This window comes from Leopardus geoffroyi, chromosome E2 (genome assembly GCF_018350155.1).
Source record: "Leopardus geoffroyi isolate Oge1 chromosome E2, O.geoffroyi_Oge1_pat1.0, whole genome shotgun sequence".
Taxonomy (NCBI): Eukaryota; Metazoa; Chordata; class Mammalia; order Carnivora; family Felidae; genus Leopardus; species Leopardus geoffroyi.
The window spans coordinates 61,231,288-61,252,115 of NC_059335.1; the positions used below are offsets into that span (position 1 = coordinate 61,231,288).

The following is a 20,828-nucleotide window of genomic DNA, read 5'->3' on the forward strand; positions in this document are numbered from 1 at the left end:
ACTTCCACCATGCACAGAGATCCCCTTCTAGACAGGCGATAGGTCCAAGTGTCGAAGGCACAGCCAGGAAGCTGCCGGGCAGAGGCACAGAAGAATCCCATCACAGCTGCTTCCAGGAAAAGAAAGATCTTAAAACCAGAAGCATCGACCATGAAGGTAAGGTCTGAAAATTCTGACACTTTAAAAACTCCTACAAACCACTAACAAAAATGCAAACCATCCAGTACGAAAATGGACACGAGGGGCACCTGGGTGGCTCGGTCGATTAAGTGTCTGATTCCTGATTTCGACTCAGGTCACAATCTCACGGTTCATGGGATCGAGCCCCACCTTGGACTCTGCACTGACAGGGCGGAGCCTGCTTGGGATTCTCATTCTCTCTCTCTCCCTCCCTGCCCCGACTGCATGCTCTCTCTAAAAATAAATTAATTTGTAAAAAATGGACACGAGACTTAAGACACTTCACAAAAGAGGAAATCCAAAAGCCCAGGAAGTAGATGAGAAACCGATCAGCTGCTTCGGCAATCCAGAAATTCCGAACAACAATCGGAATACGGCATCGAGTGGCAGTGAAGACGCAGAGCAAAGGAAACGAACGGCTGCCTTCTGGTGGGCGCGTGAGCCACGTGGGACTGCAGTGAGCCCGGGCACACCCGAAGCAAGTGGACACGCGCCACAGCCACGGGCATCAGAGGCCACGCTGGCGCGGAACACGCCACAGCAGCGACAACGTACAAATGACCCGAACGAGTCTCACAGATGATGCTGGGAAGAATCCCACTCTTCCCAGCATCATCTGTGAGACTCGTGTTCACCTAAGTGTGTGTGTTCACCTAAGTGTCGCACAACAGCAGCCTGCAGGGCTCAGGGACGCGGCGCAGGCCCAAGTACGAAGACCGCTCAGAAGTGAGGACGTGGTCCCCCTGCGCTGAGGGGCTCGGGGGAGTTCCCACACGTGCGCTTTCTGTGGCGAGTGAACTGCGCGTTTTTACTTTGTGGACGTTGGGTGGCATGCTATACTTCGTGTGTTAAAGACGCGGTGTGAGTGCCACCCGGGCCGGACTCTAGACAGAAGGCTGGTGCCCTGACCTCGTTGCAGGGCCACCTCCTTCCCGTGGCCCTGGCCCCCAGGGAGGGCAGTGGAGTCACACGGAGGGCCGGGGGTGGCACCCCAAAGCTTCCCAGCTTGTGGAAGGCACAGAGCACAGAGCAGAGAGCAGGGTGGAAACGAACCCTTGACACACCGCAGGTGCACGCATCTCCACGGTGGGAGGAGGAGACGGACTGAGAAAACAGGAGGCAAACACCATCTTCCACAGAAGGGCTAAGACACAGACTGACCACGATGGAAGAGGAGACTGACGTGGGCACGACAACCACGGAGCAGATAACGGCAGCGGGGAGGAGGTCTGAGACACCCCCTGAGGCTGATCTGTGCGGACTGAAAGTGACGGAGGTGACCAAGGGAGAAGAGACACAAATGGAGAGAACGAGGAGGAGGAGGAGGACCGGGCGCACTCGCACATGTCTGCTGGGGGCGCACACGAGGGTGGCTCTCCGGGACGGGACTGGGCTCGCCCTGCAGCGACAAGCACACATCGCCCGACAAGCCAGACATCCCACAGGCAAGGCCAGCAAACGGTGGCCTGGGAGATTCACGGCAGGGAGGGCAGGTCCCGGAACACGGAGCCCCCCTGCCGGGAGCCTATCTCTACCCGAGCGGGACAGAAGGGGGAAGGTCTATGACTCTGAGGTGACTTCCACAGTCCTGTCAGGTGGGGACAGCTGTGTTTGTGTTAATAATAGATGCAGAATATGCGAGGCTGGCTCAAACTGTGAAAATCCCCCAAATCAACAGACTAAAGCAGAAAACCATACAATCGTTACTACTAATACAGAAAAAGTTGTGTTTGGTTTTTTTTTGGTTTTTTTTTTTTTAGTTTATCATTATTTTGAAAGAGAGAGAGAGAGAGAGAGCGCGCGCGCATGCGAGCGCAGGGGAGGGGCAGAGAGAGAGAATCCCAAGCAGGCTCCACACTGTCAGCACAGAGCTTGATGCAGGGCTTGAACTCAAGAACCGTGAGACCATGCATGACCTGAGCTGAAATCAAAAGTCAGACACTTAACCAACTGAGCCCCCCAGGTGCCCCTACAGAAAAAGAATCTAACACAATTCAGTGCTCCTGAGAAAACCTCTCAGCACAGGAAGAGACAGGGAAAGACCTTCAATGTGAAAGCAAGCACCCACAACAGCTCCCAGCTACCATCATTCGGGTGAAAAACGGAATGCTTGCTCCCCAAAATCAGGAACAAGGCAAGGATGTCCCCCGCCCGCCCACCCACCCACCGCTGCTTTTGGACACCACACTGGAAGTAAGAGCCAGTGCCGTAAGGCGAGAAAAAAAAATTAAAAACATCCAAGTTGGAAAAGAAGAAATAAAACGTTCTGCTTGACGATGACATGATTGTCTATCTAGAAAACTGCAAGGAATCTCCAAAAATCCCTAGAAATAATGAGTTCAGCAAAGTTGCAGAACACCAGATCCACACACAGATATCCTGTACTCAGCTGATGCTTGAACACAGATTTCTTCACAAGTAAATACAGTACGTTGCTATACACACATTTTATCTTCTTTTTGACTTTCTTAATAACACTTTCTCTACCTTACTTCATTGTAGGAAGAGATAATATGTGTAACGTGCAAAGCATGTGTTCGTCCGCTGGTCACGCTGCCGGTAAGGCTTCAGGTGGACAGTCAGCTAAGTCGTCAAGTTCTGAAGGAGTCGGGAGTTGCACGCGGGTGTTGGTGTCCACGACACCCACACTGTTCAAGAGTCAGCTGTGCCTCCCACAAAGCAGCAGCGAGTATGCAGAAACACACCACCACCCAAAATTGCTCTAAATAAAAATGAAATAGTTAGGTGTAAGTGTAAAAAAGAAAAACTATAAAAACCTGTGAAATTGTTAGGGGAAAATAAACACAGGAGAAAATCTCTGAGACCTGGGGCTAGGCAGAAAGTTTTTGCTTTTATGTTTTTAAGATTTTACTTTTTTAAGCCATCTCTACACCCAACATGGAACTCAAACCTACAAGTTCGAGATCAAGCGTCCCACGCTCAGTCAGCCGAGCCAGCCGGGCACCCTGAGGCAAAATGTTTAGACAGGACCCCAAAAGCGCCCGTCCACAGAAGGAAAATGATAAACTATACAATATTAAAGCCTCAGTTCCCAGGTGAAAGATAAGCCGCCAATGTGCGAATCACCAAAGAGCTTATTAATAAACCACAAGACAAACAGCAGCAAGCAGCAAACAATCCAACTGGAAAACGGACAAAGGACAGAAGACGCATTTTGCCAAAGAAGAGCCTGGAATGCCGCACGGTGGCTTTGCAGCCGTGTGCTGGTGGAGGTCACCTACCAGGGTGTTTCCTGAACATTCTTCAGAAAACGACATGACACAGAAGTATGAATATCAGGGGTTATCACACACACATACCATCTCATGAAGGACGTTACTCTGTAAACACGTGCCTGGGGTGTGTGGAGGGCAGGGACACACGCTGTTTTTCTCACAACAGGAAGCTGTCAGGACATTTCAGAAACACTGGCCCAGCTGGTTAAGAACCCTGGGTCTGTGGTCAGATACGTCTAAATTTCTCAATCTATAAAATAAAGAAATAAAACCTCCCATTAAGAGCCCAGGACCACGTCTGACTGGCCCAGCGCTCACTCAATGCTCCTCAACGAGCCGCCTCTCAGGCTGGGGACGGAGGAGGCCCGGGTGTGCTGCTAATGCTGTCCCCAGAGCTGGGGTGCGCACCTCCATCCCTCTCTGACGTCTCACTCCTCCCTTGTCACTGCCGCGCTGCCCCCGACAGTGAGGTCCTGGCTCCTCCGACCACAGGCTGGCAGAGAAGCCACGACGGGGGCAGGGTGATGGCAAGACACCAGCCGGGCCAGGCGCTAAGCAGGCCGTGGGGTCCTCAGAGAGGTGGCCGGGAGGGCTGGCCGGGACCTGGCCCGGGAACCAGGAGCGTGGGCGCAGGCTCGGCCCACAGTCCACGGCAGGTGGATGGGACCCAGGCGCCCGTCTAGACGCACACCCCAAGCGACGGGGGTGCAGAGGCCACCAAAGCCACATCCGACTGTCAGTGCACGCTGACGTGTACAAACCCTGCGAACAGCCCAGATGTCCCCCAATAGAGAACAGATGGACCATGGGAGTGCCAAGATGCTTAGCGCACCGTGGACGAGGTTCCTGGAGGCTGCAAGTCAGTACGGAAATTATGCGGGGAGGGGACAGCCGTCCTCACTTGGGGGGGTCGCACAGGCACACAGAGGACAGGCACCGTCTCCAGCACCGCTGTTGGCACGGGGAGCCTCTGAGCCTCTGCCGGCCCCGGGCTCCGACGACTCGGGCTCCCCCTCGAGGCCCTGCCCCCAGTCCTCCCCCCGCCCCCTCCCGCCACACCACCTCCCAGGGGCAGAGCAGCAGTGACATGGCCTTGGCTCGCAGCCCGCCTGGAAGTCCCCTCGCACACGGGCCCCTCTGCAGGCCCAAGTCCCCTGTTGTGACACGTCTGATTTCTCATCTCACCAAAGGGCGTTCCCGAGTCTCCCCGGGCCTCCGCTCCAGAGAGGAGCTGCCGTGCTCCTGCACTGCTGTGCACACAGCCGTCGGGGGGGCTTCCGGCTTCCACCTGCCCGATGACACTCCCAGGTAGATCTTTATCAGAATTGCTATATTACGTGATGGCTCACAGCACAGGAAACCCAACGCGATAACCACACAGAACAGCACGCAGCACACGCCCCTCCGGGCCCCCGTGTGGAAGACGCCAGCCCCCGCCTCTGTAACGCTGGTGGGACCTGGAACACTCCTGAGACGAGGGGACCCTCGGAGAACGGGGAGGGAAGCCAGCCGCCGAAGCAGGTCCCTCTGGGAGGCACGCAGTCTCGGCCTCCAGCCACTCCGCACGGCTCTCGGCACGGCCACACCGCCCCCAGGACTCTGCCTACACGGCCGGCAGTTTTCACGGAAACCTCGAGAGAGAAAAAGGGACTCGAGAGAGAAAGGGACTCGTCCTGTGGGAACTGAGGGCGAACACAGTGGCCTCTGGGGGTGAAGATGCTGTCTGCTCACGTGAGGCGTCACCAGGAGGACACGCAACTAAGTATCACCCAGCGTTCCTCTGCCAATTCTTCTCTTATAGATTTTAAGTCATCTCTACAGCGGGGGGGGGCGCGCGGACTCGCGATCCCAAGATCGAGTCGGACGCTTCACTGACTGAGCCAGCCGGGAGCCCCCAGGATTCTCAGATTCTGCTGCACGAGACAGCCCGTCCCAGGCAACCCCAACGACAGAGGTAACGCGTGTCTCCTCCCTCAGCCTCAGCTGGGGGTGCGGACAGACACTGGCAGCTGTGAGCAGTGGGCATTCTGGGAACCCTGGGACTCCGAGCAGCGTCGGGTCTCACAGCCCCGTGCCCCCTGACGTGCCATCCCGTCCACGTCACCACCACCCCCCCATTTTCAAGCCCACATTCCTACACCAGACCGTGGCAGAGACGGGCAGGCAGTCGTCCACACGACCCTGCCAAGTGGTCTTCAGAAAGGCTGCCGCAAGCACGTCCTCACCAGGAGCGCGCGGGGTGCCCGGTGCCCACCCTTGCCAATACCATTTAAAAAAACAAGAAGGGGGTGCCTGGGTGGCTCAGTTGGTTGAGTGCCTGACTTCGGCTCAAGTCATGATCTCGCTGTTTGTGAGTTCAAGCCCCGCGTCAGGCTCTGGGCTGACGGCTCGGAGCCTGGAGCCTGCTTTGGATTCTGTGTCTCCCTCTCTCTCTGCCCCTCTCCTGCTCATGCTCTGTCTCTCTCTCTCTCTCAAAGATGAATAAACGTTTTTTAAAAAAATATTTTTTTAATAAAAAAACAAAACGATGATGAACATCAGCCTACTGGGCTCGTGCTGGCACCCGTGGCTGCCTGTCCGTGAGCGTCCCTTCCCACGTGACCACCTGTGCCCTCAGTCGCTCATCCGCTCTGCACGTACTGACCGCACTGCCCCGTGTGCAGGCCTGGGGACTGCAGCGGGCATGTGCTTCTCCGTCACAGAGGGTCTCAGGAAGACAGCTGGCTCACAGCGCGCCTAGCAGGGTGGCTTAGTCAGGAGAGGGCGACCCGGGACACAAGGAACAGAACACTGGCCACACAGGTGAACACGAATCCTTGGAGCTGACGGAATGGCCTTGCCGTCGTCCCTGTGACCTCGGCCCAGCGGTGTGAGCCTGGACGCGTGCCAGACCCTGCCCGGGGACTGGGCATGCGGGGCGCACCTGCTAAGCGCGGAGTCCTGCCTTCCCAAGCTCAGGCGGCACACGCTGAACGCAGCCATCGGAGTGACCTCATGGCACGACGGTGTCACCACAGGACGCCGAGGCCCGTCTGGCTGCCAGGGCACACCACGCGGGTGACGCCCTCACTGCAGCCCCTGCAACGACACGCCTCTCCCCTGCAGCCCTTCGTGTCCATCTGTCCGTGCCGAGCACCACAGAAGCCACTCACCCTGTCCACGTGCTGTGGCCTTCCCTCAGTGCCACACAGTGACGTTCCCCAGGACGAAACCCGAACCGGGACGGCCATCTGCTAACGGAGGGCACTCACCGGGGCTGACTCGCTTGCTACCAGACCGCAGCCTCAGTCTGAAAAGGACCCGCTGGGTCAGAAATTCTGTATCTGTGATGCTCCAGTTCTCCAAAGCAGGAGATCTGCTGCAGAAAAAAGGCTACAAAAACCCCTATCGTCTCTGCTTTCCTACATCAGATAATTGGCCAGGTTAAACAATAACTTCCCTCCTTTAACTGCAAGGACCGCCAAGTGGATGCTTGGAGCAAAACAAGCCTAATTAGTAACAACTGAACCTTCCAGAAATAAACCCATAAAGAAGCCACCTCCTTTCCCCTCGAAGTCGCTGACAGCCGGTCTCCCCAGACTCGGGAACATACGACAGGAAGGCACGCAGCGTCCACTGGCTTCCGGGGTCTCTGCTCTGACCTGGACCAGAAGGACGCTCTGTGGGAGCAGAGGACCGAACCGACTCCGTGTGAAGGCCTGTGCACGGTGGCCGACAGCAAGCACGGCCGCTCCTTGTTCCTGCGGCCGGAAGAGGACGCCCCCGAGCCGAAACTTGGGCCCGCATCCAGGGCGCAGAGGCCCCAGACCCGCCGCTCCCATCTGCGGCCAGTGTGGGGACAGGGCGGAGACAGGGCAGGGACCGTGGCGTGCGGTGTGCCCAGCTCCCCCCGCGTTCCTTCGGGAGCGCTGCCTGCGCGCGACCTGACGGGCCAAAAATCTTGGTTGCTCCAGGACACCTCCCCCCGCACTTAACAAAACCAAATAAAAAGCTCTCGGTGAGAGGCACCAGGCTTGCTCAGTCGGTAGAATGTACAGCTCTTAACCTCAGGGTCCTGAGTTCAAGCTCCATGTCAGGCGTAGAGCCTACTTAAAGAATAAATAAAACTCGGGGCGCCTGGGTGGCTCAGTCGGTTGAGCGTCTGACTCTCAGTTTCAGCTCAGATCATGATCTCGTATTTCGGGAGTTCGAGCCCCACATCAGGCTCTAAGCTGACAGCACGGAGCCTGCTTGGGTTTCTCTCTCCCTCTCTCTCTGCACTTCCCCCTCCCGCTTGTGCTGTCTCTGTCTCTCTCAAAATAAGTAAATAAACTTAAAAAAAATTAAAAATAAATAAATAAAATAAATAATAAATAAATAAATAAAAACACTGGGGTGGGGCGGGGCGGGGTGGGTGGGGGGTAGCTTCTGGATGTGAATGCAAACTGCCCAGAGAAATAAAGTGGTTTTTTCCCTTATTAAATAAAGGGCATTAGCTGAGAGGCTATGTTTAAAGTACATTTACCCAAATGTCCTACTTTCCGTAGAAGGGAACAGACCAGCTACACGCCTGAAAGCCCGTCTGCAAACAAGACAAACAGCCATCACAAGGTGAACGGATAGGGAGGCGCAGGACCACCCCATGGGAGACAACGCGGCAGTAAGGGTGAACCGACGCACGCCCCCACGGGGACGGCGTACACGGAGCGCGCGCGGAGGGAACGCACCCAGACAGAGCCGTGTACAGTGGAATCCTGTGTAGACGGAGGCCCAGAAGAGGCAACCCCAGGCCCCAGCAACGCAAACTCAACACCAGGGGGGCACCGGCTGCATCGGGGCCCGTGGCACTTACGGGGCAACGGGGCCGCACAGGGCACACGTTCACACTCATGCCTGTGTGTGACTTACTCATGTCTACATCACACCTACATTTAAAAGGAGAAAAAAGTGGGGTGTCTGGGTGGCGATTTCAGCTCAGGTCACGATCACACAGTTCCTGAGTTCAAGCCCTGCATCGGGCTCTGTGCTGACAGCATGGAGCCTGCTTGGGATTCTCGTGCATTCTTTCTCTCTCTCTCTCTCTCTCTCTCTCTCTCTCTCTCTCTCTCTCTCTCCCTGTCTCTATCTGTCTCTCCCCCTAACCCATGCCCTCCCCACAGCGTGCATGCCCCCCCCTTTCTCTCTCTTAAAATAAACTTTGAAAGAAAAGAGAGAGAGAGAAAAGAAAAAATGTATGCTTAGCTCAAGAAAGCATCAGTAGTGTGGTGAGTTACAGTGCCCACCCCAAAAAATATATCCATGCAGAACTTATAAATGTGACCTTCCTTAAAAAAGGGTCTGTGCACATGTCACTAAACTAAGGACTCGAGTGGAGACCGTGCTGTATTGTGTGGTCAGACCCTAAACCCAACAACCAGTCCCTAGAAGAGAAGGGAGAGGGACATTAGGGAAGGGGGCCACGTGAAGATGGGGTGCCAGGGAGGCCAGGGCGGGCTCTGCCTGGAAGTCTGTGGGCGACGCGGCACTGCCAGCCCCTCCATTCAGGTGTCACAGGCGTATGTGCCTGTGAAGAGGCCCCAGGGGACTGACGCAACATCTGTGATGATCAATGGCCCGTCCCCCCGTGTTCCCAGGCCCCGGTGGCCCGGCCGACGTGGTACGCAACACATACTGCAGGCCAGCAGACACTGCACTTAGCTTCCTGTCCCACTCAGGGGGACCCTCAGACCACCGGGGCTGAGGCGCCACCCCAGCTTCTGGGATGGCCGCCACCCAGCGGAGGGGACTCGGCTTTGGATCCCTGGCTGCTTCCCTTCCCTGTGTCTACGACTCTGAACGGGATTCTTCCATGGCAAGGAGTGTTCACCACAGAAAGTGGGGTTTCTTTATTAAAAACTAACAAAGAGAGTCTGCTGAGCCCAAAGCATGCGGCTGGTGGCCACTTGCTGTGTGCCCACAGGGGAAGGAAGGCTGGGGGAGACCCAGTCACGGCTCACACGCGAGGACGCTCATGCTCCGTGTCCAGACAGTCCTCCCTCCAGAGCGAGCAAGCCCAGGAGCTGGCCACACGTGGGAACGGGTCTACAAGGACCTAGATGGCCTCCTTGAGGCCGCCTCTTAGGGTGCAAAGTCTGAAAAAGTGACTATCTGACCGTGTAAGAAAAAGCCTGCCAGCCCCGTGCTGGACGAAGGCACCACGCAGGACCCAGTCAAGGGCAGGGGACAGTAGTTACGAAGAGAATACCAGTTTCCACAAAATAACTCTCAGACCTACTGAAATACAAAGGTACAGAGGAAAGGCCGGAAGAGAAACACAGGTTACAAAATCGTATGCCCACAGGGGTGGTGAAAACAGAACATGTAACATAAAAGAGAACTTCCCCATGAATCGAGAACCCGGAAACTATTGACACTGGCCATCTGAGTAGGAGGGCTACATTTCCCAACCTTTTGCCTATCTGTATTTTCTAATTTTCTACCATGCACACATACTGCTTCTAAAATCTGACCACAGAAAAAGACAGATTGAATTTAATAATAAATACCTTAATTAATAATACCTTATCCAAGTAAGATTTTTTTATCTGACGACTCGTTTTACCTTCATGATCCGGACAAAGCCCTATGAGTTTTGTCACAGGACGTACATGTCAAGGATGAAAGGCTGGAAACCCATGTAGTGGGAAGGAGGGGAGCCTGGAGCCCACAGCTATGCAGACACGCCCTCCAGCGCTGCCTGCCCGGAGTTCCTGTAGTCCATAAGCATGATAAAAGGGAAGTTTTGCTGTTAGGTAACAAAAACCATCTAATACAACAGCCTTGGACACTGGCAATCCCTCCTGGACGCAAACAAAGGAGTAGGACGTGGCCAAGCCGGCTTCAAGGCTTGCGTCCACCGATTCAAAGAACAAAACAAAACAAAAGCTGTGCCCTGGGTGAGGTGGCCAGCACAGCACACAGAGGTCAAGCCACAGCCCAAGTCCACAGCCCTACTCTGCACCCCATGTGAGCTGCATTCACAGAATGTACAAGGCGAAAACAATTACTTTTCGAACGATCCCAGGAATTTGGAGCACCCCTAAATCTGTTCAAGAGGAGTTATTGTATTTCATGATTTCCTCATTAGAAATATTTTCTATCCTCATCATTTTATAATAAAGTAACAATAGCTATGATTTTCACTGAAATGTTTCAAGTATGCATAAAAGTATGAGAAACAATGCAACAAACACTTATGTATTCACCATCTGTTCACTTTGCCATATTTGCTTCGGAATTTTTTTCTTCTTAGAGAGAGAGTGAGGGAGGGGGAAAGGGAGGGGAGAGGGGTGAGGGGTGAGGAGGGAGAGAGAGACAGGGAGAGGAAGAGGGGGGTGAGGGGGAGAGAGACAGAGAGAGGGAGGGAGAGAGAATGAATCCCAAGCAGGCTCCACACTGTCCGTGCAGAGCCTGACTTGGGGCTCGATCCCACGAACTGTGAGATCATGACCTAAGCCAAAATCAAGAGTCAGACACTCAACCAACTGAGCCACCCAGGTGCCCCAGATTTTTTTCTTTTTTTTTTTTTCATGTTTATGTTTTGAGAGAGGGAGAGAGAGAAAGAGCATCAGCGGGGGAGGGTCAGAGAGAGGGAGACACAGAATCCGAAGCAGCTCCAGGCTCCGAGCTGTCGGCACAGAGCCCAACACAGAGCGTGAACTCACAAAGCGGGAGATCATGACCTGAGCTGAAGTCGGACACTCAACTGACTGAGCCACCCAAGTGCCCCTGAAGATTTTGGGTTCTGACGCCCATCTGATTTTGGCGCTCATCATCTGCGTCTATGTCTTCATACTTACCTTACGGGTAAAGCCGGTAAACACAGTATGTGGTATCTTTACAGGAAACGCTGCACAGACCCTCATGCCCCATCCCCTCCCGAGTATGCTTGTGCCGTCTGTCTGCGCTCCTGTCGCCCGCGCACAACTGCGCTCCTCACTGGGGGCGTCAGGCCCCTCAGGGAAACACGGGTCTCTGCTGACTGGTGCTGCTGTCTCCCTGCTCCTCGTGCTACAAACACCCCACAGTGAGCACTGTCGGCGCGGCTCTTTCCGCAGCTAAGAGTCCCTTTAAAATTTACAGCCAGGAACGGAGTTACAAGAAACTGAGTGTAAATGCTTTTAACAATCTGATCGAACTTGACACTACACAGCCATTCACGAACATGCCCTCTTCTATGCTGTAAACTCATCACAAAATTCGGCTGCGAGAGGGGAAGGGTGCTGTGCACGTAACAGACTCCTGAGGAACAAGGTCAGGTTCCACAAAAAGTCAACAATCAGTGCTCGAACAGTCAGGTGGGAGCCCGAGACTCGCCCTGGGCAAAGCAGCACACAGCAAAAGGACAGGAGTCGAAAGCCCCACGGCCCGGATAGTTCTGAAACCCAGAAGTCACACGAGCAAAGTGCAATTCGTGAGTGTTCCTCAGGAAGGAAGGAGCTACAGCTCTTGCCCAATTCTTAGAGAGTCCAGGACCCAAAAAAAGTTTTGACGGTTGTTTCTTCTTTCTACGCAACGCGGCACGTGTGAACGCCCAAACAAAGCGCTGGAGGGACACTTTACTTTCCAAATCCAACTTCCGAATCCACTAAAAACTCACTAACAAACCCAGAGGAACGCAATTATATTATAAATGACCAGACTTCTCTCTTACTCAATTTTTATTTTTTTTCACATTTATTTATTTTTGAGAGAGACAGAGACACGGCACGAGCAGGGGAGGGGCAGAGAGGGAGACACAGAATCTGAAGCAGCTCCAGGCTCCGAGCTGTCAGCACAGAGCCCGACACCGGGCTCGATCTCAGAGGCATGAGATCACGACCTGAGCCGAAGTCGGCAGCTCAACCCACTGAGCCCCTCAGGCTCTTTAACCCAGAAGAAACCATATCATAACCGAAGTCATGACTCACACTGTTCATATGCAATACTGTAAAATTTTTAAAAACTGAGATTTCCACTGAGAAAAATTCCAAAGCCCAAGTTCACAGTCCTGCGTCAAGGGGAAGAAGGATGTGAAACCACCTGCGGATCTGAAGGTTGGCTGTGCTGTGGAATGCAGACAAGACCGGAAAACAAGGCTGTCCTGTCTCTCTCCACAGTGAACACGTCTCGGGACTCCTCTGTGTAAGTCAGCAGGTAGAGTGATCACGCACTCAAGCTAAAAGGGCGCACACAACATACAGCGGACAGGGCGGCCTACCAACTTCGCGGGCACGCCAGCAAGGCTCTTGTGTGCACAGACCCCACCAAGCGTCCCCACCTTCCGGAAAGACCGTGTGGGTGAGACCGAGGCACGTCACCTTAGCAACAGCTCCAAACATACGTGCACCCAACACCGGCTGCTTTCTGAAAGCTGTAAACAGAGGACAATGGCATCAAAGTTCCAGATTAAGGCAAGGACCATCCACCCCCTGCCCTCTCTACCCTCCCCCAGCCTTACATCCCACTGAGAACACTGAGTGATTCCGCGTGTGCAAAGGTGCTTTTAATCCCCAAGGATGCGGAACACTGCATAATTACGTACCCACCGGAGGCACCTTCGTGCACAGACACACAGTGGCCACGGGACGGCAGTCTGTGGCAAAGGACACAGCTCTGGGCCCGGAGCAGCTATAGCCCTGGCAGGGATTTCTGGGCCTGGCTGACCCAGGTCGCTGGAGGGCCTCCTCCCCACAGGCCGAAGGTTCCAAGGTTCTTGTGACAAAGCAGGAAGTCACAACAAAACAGGAGAAAGGTGCGGCAGGCCTCCAGCCTCGGGAAATCAGGGAGAGTTTCCTGGTAAAGTCCAAGGTATGGGCCTCTGAACCCATTTCCATCTTTGGAAAACACAGTCCGTTTCATCTTACGGGAAGAAAACTTAGTAAGTACTCCCCGGAGATCTGAAGACTGTGGAACTCAACCATTTGGTCTAGGATAAACCGCGGCATCAACAGGTGTGCCCGGGACCAGGCCTGAACACGGCCCGGCGGGAGTGACACACCAAGAGTGAGGCGGGGCCGGACGCGGGAGAAACTGGCTTGGTTTCAAGCCAACTTGGTTCCGATCATAAACTTCCAGCATCTCCGTCCGTCCTCCTCCAGCTTCTGATGTGCTGGGGAATGATCTGCTTTCTCCTTATTCCCTTCCTACCACATTCTTCAAGCAGCAGACAGAAAAGGAGGCGAATAAATCCACACGCACGGACTGACATCTTTGAGAGAAAAAAACAAACCTGGTACTTCACGCCGCGAGCCCTGCTGTGGGCCGTACAGATACGCTTCTCCGTACAGCCGCCGCTGAAGCTCAACTCTCAATATCCCACGGAAACGCAACTGCGTGATCAAACGGAGATGTGAAACTGTCCCGAGAATAATCCCTCTTCTGTCCACTGAGGACTGAAGACAAGTGCACGTCTTTCTGCACAGGTACTGACCCCCACGCGGCAAAGGGGTGGAAGAAAGGAAGGAGGTGAAGGCAGGGAGGGCCTGCATCACGTGTCCTGAGAAAGGCGCCACGGGTGTGCTCTAGGACGCTGACCTCAGGACGCAGACACCGTGTGAGACTGCGCACTCATGTTCGTGGGCAGCTAAGTGCATTTTGCTGAAGCAACGTCCAAGTTCCTAAGCGGACAGAAACCAACACCCGTGAACTCCAACACTGTTTTATAGGCCCAGCTATTCAAATGCATCTGTGGCAAATTCTTTCAAAGTAAAAACAACTCAGATTTGTCTTTCTAGGTGACCGTGCCCCTGTGTGTAGGCTGGGGGGAGGGGAGGAGTGGGGGAGACCCTGGCAGTGGAGGGACACCCGTGAGAAAACGCAAAGAAGCCGGCCAGCTGCGGCCCGAGGAAGAGTACTGCAGGGGCCTGTGTGGTCCCCTCCCAGAGAAAACAGAGAATCTCGTTCCCGAAGACTCGCTGTTCGGCCTCTTGGAGAGCTCCTCGCGCTCTGGGAAAGGAGCCCCGTGCTGCGAAGCGTCTGCCCACTCCTCCTCGGCCTCTCTGCCGGGTTCCCTGTCCAACGTGCTTCGTGCTCCTCTGCTGGCTGCTGGCAACAGGAGGCTGCGTTCCGTGTTCCAAAGACTGGGGCGAGCTGGCGGCACAGAGGGAACGGAGGCCCTGGATGCTGCCGGCCGGGGAGAGCGCAGGCGCCACACCATCCACTGCTTGGTGGCTCGAGGCCGCCTGTCTCAGCCTCCTTGCCCGTCCGCCGGAAGGCTGGGGAGCACGGATGAGTGCTCCCCACTCTGGCAGCTGTACCGGGTGACGGTACCCCCCTTCAATCCGTGTCTGGGATTTAACGATCCATTTCAAATTACATCTGCACAGCACTTTACTTTCAAACGTTATTTTATTTAGAGCCCCTAAGTAGTTTCAGTTGAACAGATGGCATTATTTCCACTTTACAAACAAGACAGGAGCTGAGGCGATCTGAGACACACTGTCACGGGGAGTGCCCGGCAGGCAGGACCCCCGACTGGGGACCCTCTCTCGGGGCCACAGGCCGGCTGGGGGTGAACGAGCTCCCAGGGAAAGACGGACAGATCTCATCCCCTTGGGGACAAAAAAAAAAAAAAAAAATCATTCCGTCTTTCACAATTACCCATGAATCAAGGAGTCTCACCTTCCACTGTGTACAAGCTGCCTCGGTCCTGAAGAAAACCCTGAGTGTTTCTCGGCAAACGGGCCTACGGAGGCTCAACGAGACCTAAGGACAAGCAGGGCCAGGCCGGCCTGCTCGCCTGGGGAAGCTGGCAGGGGCCGCCACACAGGCAGAGTTCCCAAGTGTCAGGGTTAAAAATGAGGACAGGAAAGATGACTTTGGGAGCAGCATCCCTCATCAGTAACAAATGAAAAGACAACGATGGACGAGGTAGGAAGTTGAACAACTTGAGAATTTTTGTCTTCACCTTGAAGTAAACACCAAATTGCATTTTCTCTGGTTTTGCTATAAGACTTCTCGTGGAAAATACCACTGAAAAGAGACAGTGAGAACAAGTGAAAGTCAGAGGAAAAACCACACACACACACACACACACACCCACCCACCCACCCACCCACCCCATAATCCAGGCTAGAGTGACCAGGAATGAAGCCTGGCCCGGGCAGCCTGCCAGGTGACCACACACACTGACAAGCTACTTGAAGCGAACACAGGTGTCAGCACCAGGGCATAGAACCCTGTCGAGGTGACCACGAAACGAAGGTGTATAAAGGCCACATTTGTGGAGGAGGAAAAAATGCATAGGAAAAAAATCCAAAGACAAAAAAAAAAAAAAAAAAAAAAGAGAGAGAGAGAGAGAAACACAAGTGAAAACAAACAGAAAGTCCAGTACAGTATGACACACGTTCACTGAGTCTGAAAGTAAGAGGGCGAAGAAATCCAGTTACAGGAGACAAAGTCCATCAGATGGGAACAGGAAAGCTGAGAATCAGCAAAGGAAATCTAACACAAAAATCTGGGAAGATTCCAAGAGGAGAGAAGAGATGAACCACGCAAATACTGAGCAGGGCAGAGGCTGCTGCCTTAGCACGGGCACAGGCTTGGGGCCAACGCACAGCCCAGGAGGCAAAGTCACGGAAACACGGCCAGAGGCCCCTTTCCCAAGGAGAGGGTTCCAAACCTGTGCTCACGTGAAAAGCCTCCCCGGAAAGAGCAGGAGCTGACAGGCCAAATGGAACTGGCACTACCAGAGGACAGGAGACGACCCCCCACCCAAAGTCAGCGTACACAAGATTCGTACACAGCAGTGAGCACACACGACACGTTCCGCCAACTCCCGTCAAGGACACAACAGACGGTCATGAGCACTGACCAGGCGCAGACCTACAGAGCATGTCGAAACCCTCTGAAAGGATCACTTCTTGCCCCCCAGTGCAACTTAAGACACGGGAAGGCAGGACCAGGAAACACCTTGACTCTGAGAATTAAGAAATGTGCTTCTAAGGACAAGGACCAAGGACAAACTCAGAGGAGTGGTGATTAAAAATCTTCAAAACAAGGAACGACATAACGCTACACAGTAAATTTGGAAATCCAGGTAAAGTAGCTCTCAGAGGAAAATATACTTATTTCCAGAAGGCATCCCCAAAGAGGTTTTAAAAATCAGAATAGGGGCGCCTGGGTGGCTCAGTTAGTTGAACGTCCAACTTTGGCTCAGGTCACGATCTCACAGTTCACGAGTTCAAGCCCCACGTCGGGCTCTGTGCTGACAGCTCGGAGCCTGGAGCCTGCTTCGGATTCTGTGTCTCCTCCTCTCTGCCCCTCCCCTGCTCACACTTGCTCTCTCTTTCTCGCTCAAAAAATAAATAAAAGTTAAAAAAAATTCTTTTTATATCGCAATGGGCAGGGGGGGCACCTGGATGGCTCAGGTGGTTAAGCGTCCAACTTCGACTCGGGCCATAATCTCACAGTTTGGAAGTGTGAGCCCCACGTCGGGCTCTGAGCTGACAGCACACAGAGCCTGCCTGGGATTCTCTTTCTCCCTCTCTCTCTCTGCTTCACCCCCACCCCGCTTGTGCTCTCCCCCCTTCAAAATAAATAAATATTAAAAAAAATCAGAATATATCCAAAAACATAAAAGGAAAATATGATGAGGAACACAAAATAAAACACATAATGGAGACTGAACAAAGACGGATTTTTATTTTAATGATCCATAAAATAGCCGAGCTGAAGTACACAGGACAAGGTAACAAGCTAAATGGTGGAATAGGACAGTAATAAGGCAAGCCAGAAAGGAAGGACTTTCTGGTCAGCGGGAGGGAAAGCAGAGGGTGAAAAGAAGTGGCTGGCCTACCGGAGGTGACCGTGGGCCACACTCGGGCCAGACCCTGGCTGGGGCTAAACAATGGACCCACAGAACGCCTCTCCACACCGGAATATCAGAGGGGATAGGAAAGTGACAGGATTTTATAAAACCAATAAATATACATCATACATTCAAGTGAATGAGGATCCATAGACATGCATACACTAAATAGGCAATATGTACTAAGATTTACTGCAGGAATCGGGTTCCAGGGCTCTGAGGGCAGGTGGGGCGCAGCTCGTCTCAAGGTCTCTCGGCTTGGAATCCAGCCGCTCACACTCCCTGGGCTGACTTGGCCTGTAGACACATGGGCAGATCCCTTCACGGGGACACCTAAGCCAGAGTCTGAGGAACAGCACAGCCGCCTACCCCAGGTGACCCACCACACACATGTACACATACATGCACGGAAACACCGCAGAGAAAGGTTTCTGGGCAGTGAAAATGTCATGTTTTAGGTTTTACCTTTGGCCGTGTTTCCTAGTTTTCCAAAATGTGGAGTACTGCTTCAACAATAAAGGTGATTTTTAAAAAGAGAAAACAGGTGACCATGAACAAGCCCACCTTATCACTGCTATTAGGAAAAGAGTATTCAGTGATTCACCTGCAAGCATGAGGCCAGTCAGCTGCAGGTATCTCCTAAAAGGTCTGTTGCCAGACTGAGGAAGTGCCCTTGCATTTGCAGAGTTTTATCATAAATGGGCATGAGATTTTGTCAAATGCTTTTTTTTTTTTTTTTTTTTTTTTTTTTTTTTTTGCGGGGGCAGGGCAATCTTTAGAGGTAATCTCATGGTTTTTCTCTTTTATTATGTCAATATGGAATATTACATTGATTTTTGAATGTTAAACCAAATTTGAATTCTGAGATAAATCCACTGGTCATGAAGTAGGACTACCCTTTTGTGTTGCTAAATTTGCTACAAAGTAAGGACTTTTTACAGCCACATGTGTGTGGACGTGGGCCTACACCTTCTTGTCCCGTCCTCTGACTGTGCACACCCTCCCGTGCTGCGGAGGACCTGAGTATAACTGGCATCACTTTGCTTCTTTAATGGATGGTATAAATCAACAGTGAGGCCATGTGGGACTAGAGGTTTCTACGTGTCAAGAACTACAATTAAATATTCAATTTCTTTAACAGACACAGGGCTACCCAGGTGATCTATTTCTTCTTGAGTGAGCTTAGGTAATTTGTGTCTTGTAAGGAATTCATTCATTTCATCGAAATTGTCAAATTTATTGACATAAAGTTAATAAAATTCCTTTATCCCTTTAATGGCTATAGGATCATCGTGATAGTCCCTCTCTCATACCTGCGCCTGAAAAATTTATGTCCTTTTTTTCCCCTGATTTGTTTGGCTAAAGGTCGATCAGTTGTATTTATCTTTCCAAAGAACCAACTTTGGAGTTCATTAATTTTTCTCTATTGCTTTTTTAAAAACTGCCATTTTGATAGATGAAACAAGCAGAAGACATTCCACTCCCATTCCTGTGAAAAAGCGAGCAACTAAGACAGAAAGACTTCGTCAACCTAATAAAGGCAATCTACTGAAACTCAGGAGGTGAGGACTTCACAGTGAAAGATGAAGCCTTCCCTCTCAGACTGAACGAGGCAAGAAAGCCCACTCTCAACACTTCTGTCCAGCACGCAGGACCCGGACGGTGCAGTGAGACAAGAAAGAAACGGGTATACAGAATGGGAAAAGGAAATGTGTCTTCACTCACATTGGCATAAACATCTGTGTAGAGCATTCTACAAAATCTAGTTTTTAAAAAACTACAATAAGTAACATTTGGCAAAGTTCCAAGATGTGTCCCTATTTTAAAATATGAATTGTATTTCAGGACACCTGGGTGGCTCAGTCAGTTAAGCGTCCGACTTTGGCTCGGGTCAGGATCTCGTGGTTTGTGAGTTCAAGCCCCGAACCTGGCTCTGTGCTGACAGCTCAGAGCCTGAAGCCTGCCTGGGATTCTGTGTCTCCCTCTCTCTCTCTGCCCCTCCCCTGCTCATGCTGTCTCTCAAAAATGAAAAAATGTTTTAAAAAAAATCGAAGAATCAATTGTATCTCTATGCATCACCAACAAACATGAGGACACCGAAATTGAAAAAACAATGCATTCAGGCACTGGCTCAGTCGGTTGAGCATCCGACGCTTGATTTTGGCTCAGGTCACGATCTCACAGTTGTGGGACTGGGCCTCATGTTGGGCTCTGCGCTGAGCCAGGGGCCTGCTTGGGATTCTCTCTCTCTGCCCCTCCCCTACTCACACTTGTTCACGCGTTCGCTCTCTCTCAAAATAAATAAACTTCAAAGGAAAAGGCACAATACACTGAGTAATGAGCCAAATTGCTGAATCACTATACTGTATACATGAAAGTAGTGTAACACTGTAATTAAAAAAATACAGGCACAACAGCACCCCCAAAATGAATTACTCAGGGATGAAATGCGTGCAAGACCTCCCTCAATAAACATAAGATTCCCTGCTAACATGTCAGTTCTCTCCAAATTAATTTACAGATTCAACACCATCTCAATCAAATTCCCATCTCCTTTTTGTAGTACGTGACGAGCAGATTCTGAAGTATACCGTGCAAATGAAGGCCCACATGGGAAGCCGGACCCTACGGTTCCAGACTTCCTATGAGGCTACAGCAATCAAGACAGCGTGACACTGACACGCAGACCGATGGAAGAGAACAGACTCCAGAAACAGACTCTCACATATACACACTTCGCAAGAAAAGTAAAGCAACTGAGTGGGAAACGGGAAACCATAATCTCGTCAGCAGGTGGAGCCGGAATAACTTGGATGCCCCCACGCAGAAGCAGCAGGGCGAGGAGGCTTTAACCTTGCCTCACACGAAAATGATCTCAAAACGGATTAGAAAACTGAATCCAAGAACCAGAACTACATAACTTCTAGAAAATGTAAGAGAAAATTTTTGTGACGTCAGGTTAGACAAAAAGTGGAAAGCAGCTAAGAAAAAACACCTGTTGGACTTCACTAAAAACTTGTGCTCTTCAGGGCGCCTGGGTGGCGCCGTCGGTTGGGCGTCCGACTTCAGCCGGGTCACGATCTCGCGGTCCGTGAGTTCGAGCCCCGCGTCGGGCTCTGGGCTGATGGCTCAGAGCCTGGAGCCTGTTTCCGATTCTGTGTCTCCCTCTCTCTCTGCCCCTCCCCCGTTCATGCTCTGTCTCTCTCTGTCCCAAAAATAAATAAACGTTGAAAAAAAAAATTAAAAAAAAAAAACAAAACTTGTGCTCTTCAAAGACACTGAATTAAATGAAAAGTCAAGCCACAAACTGGGAGAAAGTATTTGCACAAGAAAAATCTGGTGATGCACTTGTGTCTGAAATACATAAAGAACGCTCAGTAACATTTTATTAAATAGACAAAAATAAATAAATATGCATGGATACTTCACCAAACGAGATATACAGATGATCCCCCCCACCCCGCCCCACAAAACCAAAAAATAACCTGCAACATTTGTCACTAGGGAAGGGAAAGGAAGTCCACAAGGGACACTGCTAGAAATCCACTTAGAACGGCCAGATTACAGAGACTAACCACACCAGGGACAGTGAGGAAACACAGCCA

The 20,828-nt window shown here is 52.1% G+C and overlaps 1 protein-coding gene across 14 annotated transcripts in view; it reads right to left on the reverse strand.

Moving 5' to 3' along the window:
• ANKRD11 (ankyrin repeat domain containing 11) overlaps positions 1-20,828 on the reverse strand; it is a 181,376-nt gene that overhangs the window by 41,488 nt on the left and 119,060 nt on the right. Inside the window, exon 3 of one of the 14 annotated variants that reach the window (XM_045440020.1) lies at positions 3,501-3,666. The exons of the other annotated variants lie outside the window; for them this stretch is intronic. The gene's annotated coding sequence lies outside the window, so the exon portion shown is untranslated. The remainder of the gene's footprint in view (positions 1-3,500; positions 3,667-20,828) is intronic. 14 annotated transcript variants of the gene reach the window in all.